This window comes from Salminus brasiliensis, chromosome 10 (assembly GCF_030463535.1).
Source record: "Salminus brasiliensis chromosome 10, fSalBra1.hap2, whole genome shotgun sequence".
NCBI lineage: Eukaryota > Metazoa > Chordata > Actinopteri > Characiformes > Bryconidae > Salminus > Salminus brasiliensis.
The window spans coordinates 6,718,968-6,735,860 of record NC_132887.1 but is presented as its reverse complement, the minus strand read 5'-3'; the positions used below and the strand labels follow the sequence as shown (position 1 = coordinate 6,735,860).

At 43.2% G+C, this 16,893-nt stretch overlaps 1 protein-coding gene across 2 annotated transcripts in view; it reads right to left on the bottom strand.

The window, feature by feature from the left end:
- Nucleotides 1-16,893, bottom strand: part of LOC140564037 (rho guanine nucleotide exchange factor TIAM2-like) — a 94,937-nt gene that overhangs the window by 60,175 nt on the left and 17,869 nt on the right. The window lies entirely within an intron of this gene.

Sequence of the window (16,893 nt, the reverse complement as noted above, 5' to 3'; positions counted from 1 at the left end):
GATTTTTAACAACTTATTTCGCAATACACAATATTTATCACAATACATGTAACTACAGACTAAAAACAGCAGTGACAGCTTCTGAAAAACTCCTATTTAGATCTCTCCCATACTGAATATAATGATTTTTATTAGAAACCAGACTAATTACACTGTTTGTGATGAAACCGGCAGCTGATCAGTGTTTATTAAGCACTAAAGGGTATCCTCGTATCCATATGCTTAGACAAGCATACGGTCTATCCCAATCCCAATTTATCGCGATACAATAAAATATCAGCATATTGCCCAGCTCTAGTCTAAGGTCATGTCAAGTTTAATGTATCTTCAAGCCCTTCTAAAGGCAGAAGAGGTCTGGACTACATCACTGAAGCTCTATGGTGTAGTGTTAGTCACACAGAAGAAGGCAGTTTTCCCTCAGAAGAAAAAGATCAATTTCCTATTCGACGACTTCAGCGTTGCTCACATATTTGCCCATGCATCAGACCTTAAAAATCACATCTTGCCAAACGGTTGGGAAAGTTTCTGAAAGTAGCCTTTATTTTATCCGGTGTTTATTTTTAAACGCACAAATTCCACACAACCTCGCCCCCCTCTTTCGGCCTGCACTGCCAAGAGAGTCCGGTGCAGGGTGCCAAATAAAGCAGTGGCCAGAAAGCGCTCATGAACATGACCCTCTCATACACCTACCACGAAATGTAAATGCATGTCGTGGACAACAAGTAGCTGCAATTACCTTCAGGCAAGTCAGGTGCAGTTAAGTCGGGTTAAGTAGTTAGAACAAAATGCTCCGCCTGGTCTATTTATTTGCATATTTCTTAAACGAGGAATTATCTTGTCAGTGTAACACTAAGCTTCTCCTGAAACGAGAACACTCCAATCTTTAATAAGAAGGTTTTTGAATGTCATGCATATCATATCATACACACACACCCCTTCTAATAGTCTCTGATCTCTACTGGCCTCCAGAAAAAGGCGAAAAATAAGAAATAAGAAAGCTACAGTCACAAAAATATAAAAAAAAGCAAGCAAAAATAAAGAAATAAACAAAAGTGCCCATGTGAGAGCCCTACAGGCGTGCATCAAAGCACCTTTCCTAAAAAAGCAGAACGTCAGTAGACTCCAGGCCGCAAACTCACAAACACTTTGAATGTTCAGACTGCACAAACACGAGGAAGCACATCTGCATGTCAGTTTAAAGTCAAATTGCTTCATCACGCTCCCAGCGCCTCGCTTGGCCTCACCCGCTCGCCACTCTGTGGGAAAACTAGTGTCTTAACTTCAAGGGCAGGATTAGGAGAACATCTGCTCCTCACACTGCCTCTCCCCAAAGTCTTCCCCCAGCTGACCTCCTGACTCCCCGATTCCAATCAGCATCGATCCGTCGCTCGTGCACTGAACCGGTCGTGGGGGGGGTGGGGGTGGTGGTGGGTGCATTCACATGCGGAGCACAGCATGCAAGAGTCCACGGTGCAGAGGCATGGCTGCAGTCTGCCTGAAGCAGCAAACATTAAGGCAGTCCTTTCACAATACTAGCACAAACACACAGAGGAACTCCAGACACAGAGCGGCCTTTCAGAACCGGGACATCTACGAGTGCGAAAGGATTCGGAGGCACAAACAGACAGGGTCTTTCAGACTCCAGACACAGCGGCCTTCTGCCGCTGGCTGAACGCTATTGTGGTCCACCGGCAAAAAGAGCTCCCTTGAAAACTTCACTGGCAGCCCTAGGGTACACCCCTAAGGAACTCCACTATTGGGCGGAGGCACAAGTTGCTCTCGCATGGCATCTGCCTCTGTGGAAAGGAAGATCTTACTCATAAGCTAAGGTCTAAAATACTCTCCTCCGACCTCTGATGCCACGCGCACTGGAACCTTTTAGACAATCTCTCTGCAAAAATAGATATATAGGATTTTTTATTCCATATATTTTTATTTTGTTGTCATAGAGATGAGGGAGGGGAGGGAGAGAGACAAAAAAAAAAAAAAAAAAAAAAAAAAAAAAAAGTGACCAAGTCAATTTGAGCAATGACTTCAGAGATTTGGTCACAGGCTGTGTTGCGATTACACAAATGAGTGTTCCTTAAAACCAGCACCTATTTGTCCTTGAGACAGAAAGTACCGGTGCCCCATATATCCATCTATAGAGAGGTTAACCCGGTTTATCACACTGCGGCGGCGCTGGCGCTAGCAGGCTGATGCAAATTTGCCCTTGTGAGGAAAACCCTCTCGACCTTCTTCAGGGTACACTTGATGGAACCAATTGAGGAAATTGGAAATTAAGCAGTCGCCCAAAAACTGAAAACTCTTGCTACGCTTCTGTAGCCAAAGTCCATTAGTCCATGATCTAGGTCTATGAATAATATTCATTTATATTAATATAAATAAAAAATATGTCACAAGGCTGAATAAACAGATTCAGAGATTTCCAACGAGAGGACGAATTATCAAACGCTGAAACTGTTGCAACCGAATCATTACAGCGTCACACAAACAAAGGTTGTCAAGGGTTTCCCTCTTACATCACAGGACACTGTTATTATTAGCCGCCCAGTTCTCAGAAACACTTCCTCCAAAGTCATATTAGAGTGCAAGCAACGGAGCCTTATCACCTGACGGCAGCGGCAGCAGCAGCAGGGAACTGCTTTTAAATGGATAAAGAGAAGACAAAGGTCAGTCTCGCTGAAAAGGGACATAATAGAGTAGCCACAGGAAGAGAAATGGCTGTATGAGAAAGAGGCAGGAAGCTATTAGAGCAAGGAACACAGACACACACACATCCACCCACAGATCACCACTTTCCCCAAAGGAGAAACACCAGGAATGAATTCTGATCAGTTTACCATCTCTACAGTACAATATAACTGCACTGCGTTTCACTTGCCTGCTAAAAACAGCAGCAATCTGTCTTTGCATGTCCTTTCTCTCGTCTCATGGGAGATTTATTGCTCTGGCAGAAGCTCTAAATGGCCGTGACAGCCAGTCTGATAGCAGCTCACAGAGTGTCAGAATATTTCAAAGTGATTGCAGCATCAACGCTCAGTTCGATAACTGCCAGCAGAACATCTTCAGCGCTTTCCTTCAACCTCGAATAAGTGACTGCCCAAACACAGCTACTTCACAGTAGGGGTGGGCGATATGGCAGATACTATAATGATGCACGATAAACAATTAACAATTAACCAGGACTAATTCTGCTCTCTTTGTAATGAAGCTTAGTGGTTGGTTCATGTTCTAGAGGTTCTGATGCTGATATTTATCCAGGATATACTCAGAAAAGCATATTATGACTATGTCAACGCTTAATATTGTGATCCTGCCCAGCCCCACATTTTACACAGAGTAATTATGCGGTCTTACAGTGAAACTTGCAACCTGCCGATCCCCACAATGTCCTCAAAAAAGCATATCGGGCCAGGGCTGCTCAATATTAGAAAGAAGTGATATTGCAACATTTTGTTTTGTGATAAATACTGAAATATTACAATAAAAATAAAAAAATAAAAAGTGTGTGTGTGTGTGGGGCGGGGAGGGGGGGGGGTGTTTTCCCCATATTCCTTTAGAATGATCCAACATGTCATGATGTTAATAACACACTGTATCCATAATTGAAGTACTATAAAAGATACTGGGCAGTGATATTCTGCCTCTTTTTATCAAACGGTCATTTACCCTACATGACTTCTCAAGTCCTGCGAGGAGACTAATGGAATTCACAGATTGCTAAAGATGCTAAAACAGTATATCGTGTAGCCCTATATTGGGGCACCTTCTGCGATTGTCAGGACAGGATAGGCAAATCGGTCTCAGAATAGTCAGAGATCATTAATTAGTGTGACCCAAGCATTAAAACACCTCAGTGTGCACACAGTGAGCATTAATTAAGCCGTGCTGTTTTTGTTTTTTTGTGTTTTGTTTTTTTTAAACAGTAAAATACCAACCGGCAAGGTCCCCGAGGTCACTTGGGGAAAAGTGTACTGCAAGGGATTTGATCACAATCGCGATAAAATATCATATTGCCCATCATCCACAGCATCCACCATCATGACAATCATGTTTGAACAGCATGGGCAGAACTTTCAGACTGCTAGCAAACTGGCCCATGCCTGGAGAGGAAACTCTCATAGCTCTCATAACACTGGAATTACATTAACGCTCCATAAAAGAATCCAGACATCACAAACACGACAAAGTCAATCCATTACAAACAGCCAAAGACAGACCACCATGAAGGACACACCTGCAAGCCGCACGCAGTTCTGTTTTTAGCATCCGCCTCTAAATCCCGCTAATGTAGGAAACAAAGACGAGCTTGAAGAAAGGAAAAGGGAAAAAACGTCTCCTTACCTCGGTGCAAAAGCTTTAATCTAGCCGGCTTTGAAGAGCAAGCAACCGAAATCCAGCGCTCCCTGATCTCAAAGTCGATTCTCACACAAGGGCTTGTACTCTTAGAGCGACAAACTTAGACACGTTGACTCACACACACACACACACACACACACACACACACGTGGAAACTCCCTCCCTGGCTGGCTCTAAGACTGAGTGACTCTTAATCCTGTGCAGGACAACACTGAGAGAGGAAAATCTGAGTGCCTCCCGGTCACTGGCTGGAGTCAACGTTCACTGTGCTTTGGTTATTTCGTTGCGACAACTGCCCTAAACCGAAGACGTCCTCCCTCCTCTTTGGGCTGAACTGTGGACAGAGCTCCACACTGGGCAGCCTGGAGTGGCTACCGAGAGTCTGCATACCTCCATCACCCCCACTTGGCCCAGCAGTCTGGGGCCAGCCCAATCAGCCTAGCCGAAGAGGGACACTGAGAGAGACAGAGAGGTGGGGGGAAAAGAGGGCTGGGAGGGACAACGGGGTTAGTCAGCAAAGCTGTAGTGAAGAGGGTGTACGGGTTTCAAAATTCGATTAGCGCAGAGGAAAAAGGCCGCATGTCAAGCCCACACGCATTTTTTGAACTTAACCTCGAGGGGGAATGCAGACCGAATGCCGTGTTTACCCAACAAGCCTCCGTGCCCAACCGACTCCATAAAAGCCCAGTGCATAGCTGAGGTTGAGAAAGAAACTTCATTCAAACAGACACATTGAGAAAAACCGCAGCGAGGCACGGGCCCAGAAAACAGGACCGGAGCATGCCAGGACATCCTGCAGTTTATTTTTCTTTTCAGACACAGACTATCACAAAAGGAAAGTGTACACAAAGTCTATCATTGTTGGAGGATGAGGTAAAAGGAAAGACGAATGATCCAGACATTAAATGAGTGAAGGTGATAGGAGGCCAAAACACCCCAACCCTATTAGCATACTGTACATTTCATTCAAAAGGCTGAGACTTTTTTTAACAATCCTAACTAATGTGAGAGACCTAGTGCTGGGCGATATGGTAAAAATACTATATCACAATATTTTAAAACACTTTTTTGCGATACACGATATTAATCACAATACATGTAATCATAATAAAAACATCAGTAGTGACAGATTCTTATTAACTACTATTCAGATCCTCTCCCAGACTGAATACAGTGATTTTTACTCAACATCTGCTGCTCTTTATCTGATTAAACCAGTCCAATTACACTGTTAGTAATGAAACCTGCAGCTGAACAGTATCCTCCATATGCCTAGAAGCATATTATCACCATAACAAAATTTCACAATACGATAAAATATAATCATATCCCAGCTCTAGAGAGACCCTTTACAAAATGACAGCCCAACTAACAGCCTAATCTCTCAGAACCTGAGATCTCATACAATCTACATACAACCTGAGATCTCATACAATCTACATACAACCTGAGATCTCATACAATCTACATACAACCTGAGATCTCATACAATCTACAGACTGTAGATCAGCAGCAGAGAATATTACACACACCTTATAGATAGATAGATAGATAGATAGATAGATACATAGATAGAGAGAGAGAGAGAGAGAGAGAGAGATAGAGAGAGAGAGAGAGTGTGCATGTATGTATATCATCATACATGATATGATAAATATCATGACCACGCAAAAACAGTAACTCAATTTCTATTGGTCCTTTGATCATAATATACACTTGCTAGTTTTCAGCCACAGCTCTAGTGGACAGGTGAAGTGAAACACACTGATTATTTTTATCTACAGTGGCCTCCGTCAAGGGCTAGACATATTTGGCAGCAAGTGAAGTCAGCTCTTGAAGTTGAGGTCTTGGAAACAAGAAAAATGGGCAAGAATAAGAACCTGAGCCATTTTGACAAGAGCCAAACTGTGATAGCAAGAAGCCAGAGCATCACCAAAACATCAGGCAGGTCTTGTGGGGTTTTTTGGTATGCAGTGGTCAGTACCTACTAAAAGTGCTCCAAGGATGGACAACCGGTGAACCGGTGACAGGGTCATGGGCGCTCAAGGCTTACTAGTGCTCATGGAGGCTCCAGATCACTACTTGCAGAACTTAAAAGGATCTGCCGCTCATGCCTTGGAACCAGATACTCCAGGGGATCTTGTGTTCATGCCGTGAGTGTCAGATCTGTTGTGGTGGCATAAGGGGGACCAACTCTGCATTAGTGGTGGTGCTGCTACGGTTATGACTAATCTGCGTATATTATTTCAAAGAGTGAAAAAACAGCAAAAGTGGAGGTTGATAAAATGAACCCCCCCGGGTTAATCTGGGAAGATAACAGTTTAAGACCACCCTGCAATCAGTGCAATTCTCCCACAAACCACCAGGGGTCAAATTTGATGGCTCATCAAGTAGTGTGACCCAAGCATAGTGTCCCACTCCAAGTATAAAGCTGAGCATCTACATGTGACATAAAGCACGCTCAAAACGTTAAACCCGTTAAATGTGCCAAAAACAATCCTTAAAACTGACTCAGCAGAACAACCACCTTTGGTTCCCCAAATAACCTTACATGGGATGGTTCTTTAAAGAACAACTGCTTTACAGAGAATGAAGAAGCATGGAAGACCCTTAAGCTGACATAAAGGGATGTACATCAGGGGTGTCCACTCCCCTAGAGACCTAGAGAGCTGAAGTCCAGCACAGTTTGGTGATTTTCTGGCGCTCTAGCTGGTTACTCTAGAACCTACTAGTACCTCCAAGCGAATTAGCCTTTATTCTGAAGCCTTCATTTTAACTGCCGTTACTTTTCCATTAGGCTCCAGTCTTAAAATAGGATTGTTATAAATGACAGGCTCATGTTGCGCTGCTAGACTTAACTGAGGGTGCCCTCACAGTGAACACACCACATGCGCACTGAAGTCAGACGGTGCAGCAAAGAAGTTGCAGCTAAAAGAAAGATCAGTGGTGGAAACCAAGCATTTCTTGAATTACTGTTTAACCAACAACTTCAGCCGTATGACCATCCATCAAGTGATCCTAATTAGACTGCTCAGGTATTAAGTGATTTCACGTGGAGCTTTGTGGCTGGCTTTACAATGAAGGCCTCCACTGAGCACAATGGCTAAAGAGGATCAGCGCTTCAATGGGCCTTGATTTAGTAGCATTGTGAGCAGTGAGGATGGGGTTGGTGCCTTTGAAATGTGAATGGCTTTGTCAGGATTAGGTGCTGTCCGGGGGAGCGTGAGGTCATGCATATTCACTAAAGACAGGAGGTTGTCCAGGACACACAGAGCCGTACTCTCAGGACCTAATTAGGCACTCTGCAAAGCCCAGAAACAGCATCTATTATATCCAGTAGATACGATTAACAGCCAATTAACAGCATCAGCAGCGTCTCCGGATGGATCATCATTCCTCGATAATTAAAACCAATGCTAACTGACCTTTTGGGGATCAGAACTGTGCAAAAGCAACTTCACTGGGCAGCGCTTATGCAGAAATGGGTCTAATGTTGGGGATTTCTCAAGACTTGAATGTTCTTGAATGCACAATAATACACAGATACTGTTGGCATAGGCGGATTATTGCTTAAAGAAATTACAACTGAGCTGATTTTCAGATTTGACCGATATTTCAAATGACATACTGACCTCTAGAAGAGCAGAACGGTCAGGTGACCCTGGACCACAGCACTTAATACCTCCATTATATTCATTCATTCTACTGTATCTGTAACCTGCAAAAAACACATTCTACATTTCTCAGCAATGCTGAGCCAGGTAAACTAGTCCTAACGTCTACATATTTAGAGGCGTTTACGTATCGGTCATGTGAGATCTTTTTAAAACCGTTCCCAGACTCCTCTGCATCTACTAACTTCTTTCTGAAGGCCTCGTTGGAAGAGTTCGTTGGATCGTTGGCCATGTTAGTGATCTTCCACTCACTTCAACCATCAAGAGCAGACCAGACTGAACGTCTGAGGTTTAAATGAGACAGACTCCTCCAGAATAATCCTCTCTAACCATGTTCTAATCATCTTCTGCAGCTGATGTTCTGCAGCTGGTTCTGATTTTACAGATTTTAAGTAGTAATAAATGTGTGTGTGTGTGTGGGGGGGGGGGGGTCTAAGAATGTAAATTGTATTTTATAAATGATGTTCAAGACATTTCTTCAGTTGTAGGTGTTTAGATATAATATTTCTGTCTCTGAATATTGTTCAAATGAAGATCAAACTGTCCAGATCTTTAAATATGCTCAAAGACAAAAGGTTTTAATGGGGTGTCCTAATTTTTTTTTTTAAAGATTTCAGTATTGGTCCATCTCTACCAATAACCTCTCAGTTCTCTTCCATCTTCTCCACCCCTTTTAAACTACACATGAACACTCGCTGGTGTAGACACACTTTCCTGCACTGCTGAATATGTGCTGATACCTGCCCTCTCGCTCTAACTGGCAGTACACATCTGAGATTTTCCCTCCAATACTCCCTCCGGGCAGGATTCTGCATACGTGCCACAAACACCACATCGTTCTGTAGTCCCCAATTATGCCTAACAGCTTCAGACCTCTGCATCCTTTTCATGTGTAGCCTTGAGGAAGCATACATGCGTACCTGTCCAGCCTGACGCATCGTATTTTAATGGACCGTTTGCACATCACCATATTGAGTGGATCATCAGAAAACGGCTACATTGCCAGCAAAAAGCCCCGGTTGACCACGGCTGACCCCAGACTAAAGCAGAGCCTCCTTGTTATTCCTCACACATTCACAACACGCCACACAAAGCCCGAATCAACTTGGAGGTGTCTGACTGATGAAAGTCACCAGGTTCTTTTAGGTGTCGGTCTTCGTCAGTGCGGGGGTCTGTGGGGGTCTGTGTCTGTGTACCTCTGCTGTTCACTTCACTGTAAGCATCACTCAATTAATTCTAGAGGCAGACGGGAGCGGACGGCTGGAATTTAGCCGCAAGAGGACACAGTGTCAAAGGTCGCCATCACATAGACCCCCACCCCCCTCCACCACATTTCCCTGCTTAACTCTCCCACCTGCCAGAGCCTACAGTGTAACAGTGAGATTTATGGCCGTGTGGATTTATGAAGCTATGGCTGACCTCAGCTCCTACAGTCTCCAGTTTCCTCCCAAAAGGCAGATCAAAGGAGAGGCCAATAAAAAAAACAAACAAAAAAAACATACATCTGACATAAGAAAACACATCGCTTGGTGAAGAATAAGAGTGAACGTTATTTAGGAGGTTTTACTGTTTTTAGGAAGCAGACAGACACTGATGTTTAGCCTTTACTGGAGTGTTTATATCTAAAGTAGGAGACGCTTAGCACCTGATTGATTTGACAACAAGGGATAAATGTCTGCTGTTAATAAATACACTATATGGACAAAAGTATTGGGACACAGGATGTTGGATGATGGGGGTTCGGACTATTCTAATAGTCTGTGACTGACAGGGGGCCCTTGGCAGAATTGGTAGAGTTGTGGGGCCCAGTGTAATCTCTTCACAGGGCCCTGAATCCCTGGGGTCGCCCCTGTTGGCAGCACTTCTCAAAAAGGACTGGCAATGTGTGCAGCTTAAAATAGCTGAATGAATTAATCAGAAGGGATGTTTACAAACATTTGGACATAGTGTATATACTGTGGTACAGTCCAATCATCATCATCATCATCATCTCATTTGCTCAGAAGGGTCAGTCCCAGAACTCAACAGGCTACTTCATGCACTTTTTAGCTAATTGCAACATAATAAAATGAATCTGCTCTGGAGGCTCACACATCTTTGTGGCACGCCTAAGGATTATGTTTTTAATATGGTAGGCAGTTTGTTTTTCCATGACTGGAAGTATTCCAGTCCACTACAGTGATCTAGTCTGCAGATTGTTTGCTTTTGCTAAGCTCGCCAGTGTGTTCTAGCATTTTAACGACGTCCCAAACACCGTTAAGACAAAGGCGTGATTTGATTTTGGTTATACGGCAGTTCATTTACCTTGATGGCCTGCTTTTGGCACGGGCCTTTCTGTGCTCCTCAAGCTGGAGCGTCAAACTCCAGCAAATGGCCCTTCTAAAAATCAACTGTGGACCTTCTGAGAGTGCTCATATATAAATGAGACACAGCTGGCTAGGTAAGTCGGTAGCCAATGCCCAAATTACATTTGGTCCTCAAAACAATTCTTTTATAAATACATGATTTAGTTTAGTATAGTGTAAAAATGTGTCTTTTGGGTCATTTTGCTGGGTAAAATACCTGGTTTTATTAAGAAACAGAACATATATAAATGTTGAAATGAAATATTTAGAGCAACAAAAACACAGCATAGGACCAAAGTAACCATAAAGCCTGTTGGATTAATCATATAAGACAACTATGATGGGTCAGTTTAACCCAGTGAATCAGTCCTGAGTTGTGAAAATGACCCAAATTGGGTTGCTTTTAGCCCAGCAAGTGTTTACCCCTATATGGTAATTCTGGGCCAAGCCAAAGCCTACAGTATTAGTCTATGTATTAATAATGGTCACTGCCACTTAATTCTATTAAACCCAGCAACTGTGATATTTGATGACACATGATTATGGTATTACTGCAAAAATATTAGTTTGGATTCTGGATTAAATCAAAGTGTCTGTTTGATGCCGACTATTAAAGCAATTATCTGCCAACGCAGACATTATTCTAACATCCCAAGTCACGTTTTCTCGAGTTTTCCAGGTCATCCAGAGCTGTCTCCTTTTGCACTCCCAAATGCCACCTTGCCTGGTTTCAAAGCTCCATCTTTCAGTCTGTTGTCTTGTCACTTCGTAGGGTTCAGAAGACCATGAGAGCTGTCAGGCAGGAACTCGAGATTGACAGAGACGCATCACCAACTCCGTTCCCTTGCCAGAACTCAGCTTTGTAAAAGCCCGTTATAAAAGGCCTCGATGTCAGCGGTACTGCACTGAGCTATTGCCTCTGTCTCCACCGACAAAGACGTTAAATCGCAAACCGGCTACGGAACTCGTAAACATCAGTTCACGTCATGTTGAGACGAAGGCCAGTTTCCTAAGCCCCTAGAGAATGCCAGTCTCTATTTAGCCTGGCCTGCCAGGCCAAGTGTGTGTTGTGCTGGTGCTGGTGCTCAAGAGAAGAGGAGACAAGGCTCACTCCTTCCAAAGAACAAAAGAAATCTATATCCACAAACTCTCTGCAAATTCAGTTTACAACATGAAAGTGGCCGATCCTTTTAGTTCACCTGCAATCAAACCACTGATGCAGCACAGAGCTTAACCTGATTAGCAGCACATCTGCCAATACGCTGACGCCGCCATCAATATTGCTTTAATTATTTATATTTTTGGTACAGCACATTTTAATCCTGATGTTCAGCCTTTACTGGAGTGTTTATATCTAAAGTAGGAGACGCTTAGCACCTGATGGATTTGACAACAAGGGATAAATGTCTGCCGTTAAGAAATACACTATATGGACAAAAGTATTGGGACACAGGATGTTGGATGATGGGGGTTCGGACTATTCTAATAGTCTGTGACTGACAGGGGGCCCTTGGTAGAATTTGTAGAGTTGTGGGGCCCAGTGTAATCTCCTCACAGGGCCCTGAATCCCTGGGGTCGCCCCTGTTGGCAGCACTTCTCGACAAGGACTGACAATGTGTGCAGCTTAAAATAGCTGAATGAATTCATCAGAAGGGATGTTTACAAACATTTGGACATAGTGTATGTACTGTGGTACAGTCCAGTCATCATCTCATTTGCTCAGAACTCAACAGGCTACTTCATACACTTTGTAATCCTCTAAGGCTGGCATGATGGAAGTGTTGGCCTCATCATTGGGACTGATCAATGCTGATGCCACAGTCACTTGTGGCCAGGGGTCACAGAGGGTGCGACTGGCCTCCCTTTCTCTGGGCTGGTTGGATAGCAGTTAGTGTCCCCCCCCCCCAAGCATGTTAAGCTGTTGTATTAGTGGCGATTGGAAAAGATGCAGTTGGTCGCTTTATGTGACTTGGGGGAAGCAAATGCTAGCCTTCACCCTCCCAGCAATGGCAACATCTTGAGTTCTAGCTACTGGAAGGACATTGGAAATGACTAAAATGGTCAAAAAGAAATGCCAATGTATTAAAACGTGTAAAATAATTCCTATCAACAATCCACAATCTGTGCACACTCTTGCTGACTGGGACTGAATTTGCAAGACACGGATATGCGAGTATTAATGTCTTTAAGGTTACAAGAGCAGTAAAAGCTGCAGTAAAGGCTGATTTTAGGACCGTAGCTACCTGTTCTGCTCTCCCAGACTACAAAAACACCTTCATCATAAATAGCCATCCAATTGAATCTGTCACAGCAATGTTCTGCCAATACCAACAGAGTTTATAGTATTATATAATTATACATTATACACCAATATCATGCAATTCTACAAACTATTCATCCCATATTCTTAAATTAGTTTTACACCTCCATGTGGAGAACTGAGCAGAACCCATTTCCACCCAGTTCCTCCACACCCACTTTTTCAAGTTTGCTTCTTCTGTCTAAAATGTCTGATCATTTTGTAGCAAATGGTTTTGTATAGTTTTCAAAGTCTGAACTATTAGCCATGCTAACCCAACCTTCCAACAGGCCACTTAACAATATTTAGAGCAGAGCTAACTAGCTTTCAGACAACACGAATAGACTGGAGTGCTGTGGGGTACCACATCTAAAGAAGACAAGGACCGTCATGTTGGTAAGTTGTAGGCACCAACTTGAAAACATCCACCTGAACACCCATTCATCTGCTCATATAATTTTACTGGAGGGTATTAAGTGCATTATGAAGCTCCGGCTAAGCGGACAGGTCAGGTGTTCATGAGGCTGTCAGGTAGGACGTTAGCCTAAGGGCCAACCTAGCAAGGCCAGAGAGCCTCACAAGCACCGTAACAATCCATTTCATCTGAGCTTCTTAACTGAGCCATTTCTCCAAGTTAGGATGTTCTGGTGTTGGTTTCTCCTCCACAAAATGGTCAGAGAAGACGTATGGACGTTTGGGTGGGGGTTTTAAATTGACCCACAACACACAGAGCTTTTCTGCTTGGGTTCAGAACGCTGCTGTTCAAGCGAAATTCTCCTACTCTTCCAATGATTGTGGAAAACCCTCTAACTAAGCTGAAGCTCGAACGGCCACAAAAATGGCCACCCCCAATGATGTGGATAGACAAAGGCTTATGCTGCCAATCAAAAGACCCCACCCTGAGAAAGCAGCAGGCATTTCTACCCCACAGTCGTTTCCTTTGATGCCGAATGTAAATTTCTTACATTGGTTGTGAACCGTCTCCACGATCCATCTGTAACATATTCCAACCCACGCATGGGGGTGGTCTAAACTATGTTATCTGGCCCTTAATCAAATAAGGTTGACTTGACCTGTCCCATTTCTCTTACCAACCAATCTGTCACCTCTCGAGGTGCGAGTGCAAGGATTAATAAAATCAACTGTGGCTTACTCTCAAGCTTTGGTCTGGACACTGGGAGATGGATTAGAGAGAGCACTGGCCTCATCCATCAGAGAAATTGACCGGTGCCCAACAATGCGGGTCACAGCAAGACAGTGAGGAGAGGCTGGACCAAATCATGGCAGCGTTCACAGACCACGGCTGATTGTGTTCGCACTCGTTTTCCTCCTGCTGTCCTCGTTTTATACAGTAAAGGAGATGTTTCATGCATTTCCACAGTCGAGCTGAATTACTGCTGCTGTTAGACAAAATGACACCTTAGAGAGTCACGTTTGTGGACAAACATGAACTCTGCATTTCACAAACACCATGAAACCACTACTTTTCAGAAGCTGAATTGTTGTAATCCGTGTGGAACTGGGTTTGGCACCCAAAGGTTGGGCTCTGAACATCACTAAGGAACTAGAGCAGCTTGTTTTGTTCTTGTTATGACGTGTGTTCTTGGCCCAAAATAAGTCTGGACTAAATCATGTGCTTCTATAAAAATAGTCCATTTCAGTGATTACCTAACCTTCAGTCACGGTTTCACAGTTTTTTATTTTGGTGCTGCTTCAATGGTCTCAACTGGTAACTTGCACAGCTAATTCCAGGCCAGGTGGCAGAGCCCTGTTGTTCTCTGTAGCACATCATCAAGTATGGAAGGACTGATCTGGAGCTTTTACTGGAAGCAACAAAGGTGCTCAGACCAATAGTGCACTAAAACAGCTGAACACACGTCACACAAAGCATGGGATCACAGTGGGACAGCACAGTGGGTCCCTGTGAAACCAGAGCTGCTCTGCATATCTAGTACATCTCTGGTGAAGCTGCAACCTGTGTGACCAAAACGCAGCGAGGGCATTTCAAAGGGTCAGCGAGAACATGCATGCTGGGGATCGTGCAGCATCTTATTATTGAACATCAGCACTTTCCTACGGCAGCAAGCCGACATTTCGGAATGATTTAATCACCATGATTTATTCGTTATTAAATAATTGAAAAGTCTTTTATAGGACAATTAGCTGAACAGTGTATAAAGCACAAAAACACTGTAACCACCCCGTTACACAAACTACTGAAAATGAATTGATCTAAATCTACACGTTACTATTGTGTAACTGTCAGCACTTTGATTCATATGGGTTCTAGATAGTGCAGGTTAATTGCCTTGTGTGAGTTTATTGAGGCTTTAGAGTTAAGAGTTTAAGAGTAAGTCTCTAATAAAAGTCAAGACATGTTCATTATACTAAGGTGAGATTCTATTTCTCACTAATTAGACACTGAAAAGCACTAAATGAGTTAATTTACATCACATTGCAAGTCAGTATCTCAAGTCATGATACAGTAGTTATTAAAATAGGATCTCTATTATAATAATGGTATGAGCTGCATTTAAGAGTTTAGCTCATCAGTGTTTGGTTGTTAAAAGGGTTGACACCAACATCTGCCCAGCTTGCATGTTGTGCAATTGGCATTTAATGTGCTACAGCTTCTACTAACCACTAATTATAGTCTAAACAGCACTGAATCAGTTGCATAACAGGGTGGTAAAGGGTTTATTGTGTATTACGACAATTAATAAAGCATTTTTTTTTAATAAAGTTGAATGCACAATAATGCCTTTAGAAAAACATTTAATTCAGGCTTTCTAATTTGAGCCCCTTGAAATAAAGTGTTAATTGTGTTCCGACCACAATATTAACAATCCAAGCTGTTCCCAGCATATGAAGAGGTTCTACAAGAGTTTCACGACTCGAAGGTTTTTAGTAATGACCTATAACAGAATCTAAATAGAGACAAAGCTGCAAATTTAATTTGCTATTACACATAATGTGTCTAATGGAGATGCGTCAGGTACATGGATAAAGCCTTCCTAAAACATCCACTAAATGAGTGTGTGTGCTTGCTGCAACTCAGATGATCAAAGCTCTGCTTAGATAGGTAAGTGTGATGTGACTGTTTTGGTTTACATGAAGGACCACAAATCAAACCACATTTATTTGTATAGCACTTTTTACAGCTGGTGTTACACAAACTCACACTTGTTGGCCCCAAGGAGGCCTGTGACAAAGCCTCATGTAAACACAACGTAAGGACCCTCAACCCCCCAAAAGGTCAGGTGTTAGATAAACAATGCACAGGAAACTGCTTGAGCTGCCAAATGTTACTTATTTACACTAGGAGGAGTTTACATTCTGGATTTTGGAAAACCTGCTGGGTAACAGGGTGGTAGATGCTGGGTAACAGGGTGGTAGATGCTGGGTAACAAGAGTTTCAATGCCAGCCTTCATGAACTCCATGACATTGCTTCAGAACACTAAAAACAAAAGGAAACTGCTATAGACTACATTTTACTGAAGCGTTATCTTCAAAAGTTCTCCCATTCCTTCTGAACAGTGAGATACTGGGGAAAAAAGATCAACCTCAAATTCCAGGCTAATGAGGCTTATCTAGATCCAGAAGCAGATAACCAAGAAAGACAGGGATCCTATTCATTTTGCCTGGTCAGCAGCGTGAACGTATTTATGGTCAGCAGTGCGAGCTGCCAAAAGTGCCAGCCGCCGAGGCACATAGGCAGAATACTGCTGACAGCTCAGTTCTGCCAAGGAGCAAGGTTACCCCTGACAAAGCTCTCACCTCTCACATGGGTGCAAACCTACACATGAGCGCACACATTCAACATACACAGCACTGAGAACGCCGACCGTGCTGACCGACTGGTGAATATACATCTGGCCAAGAACTCCATATAGAACTAATGAGCCAAAAGAACCAGCTGAATGCTTAAATGGGTATCTGACTGGTTGATAGGGTCTTGAGATTGGTGCAGATTGAAGACGGTTCTATACAGAACATTTTGAGCTATGATTCTGTACAGCAGGGTTCTAAAAAACCCTGTTTCAGTACTATACCCTGTAAAAGGTAAAGGTGTTACAAATGTAAAGGCGGTACAAATGAGCTATGCCATAGACGAACCACTTGTGGTTCCATAAAAACAGTGTTTGCATGTGAAGAACAATGTAAAGGTCCAAAGAACCTTCCTTACCAAGTTAAAAGTTCTTCACACTCCGA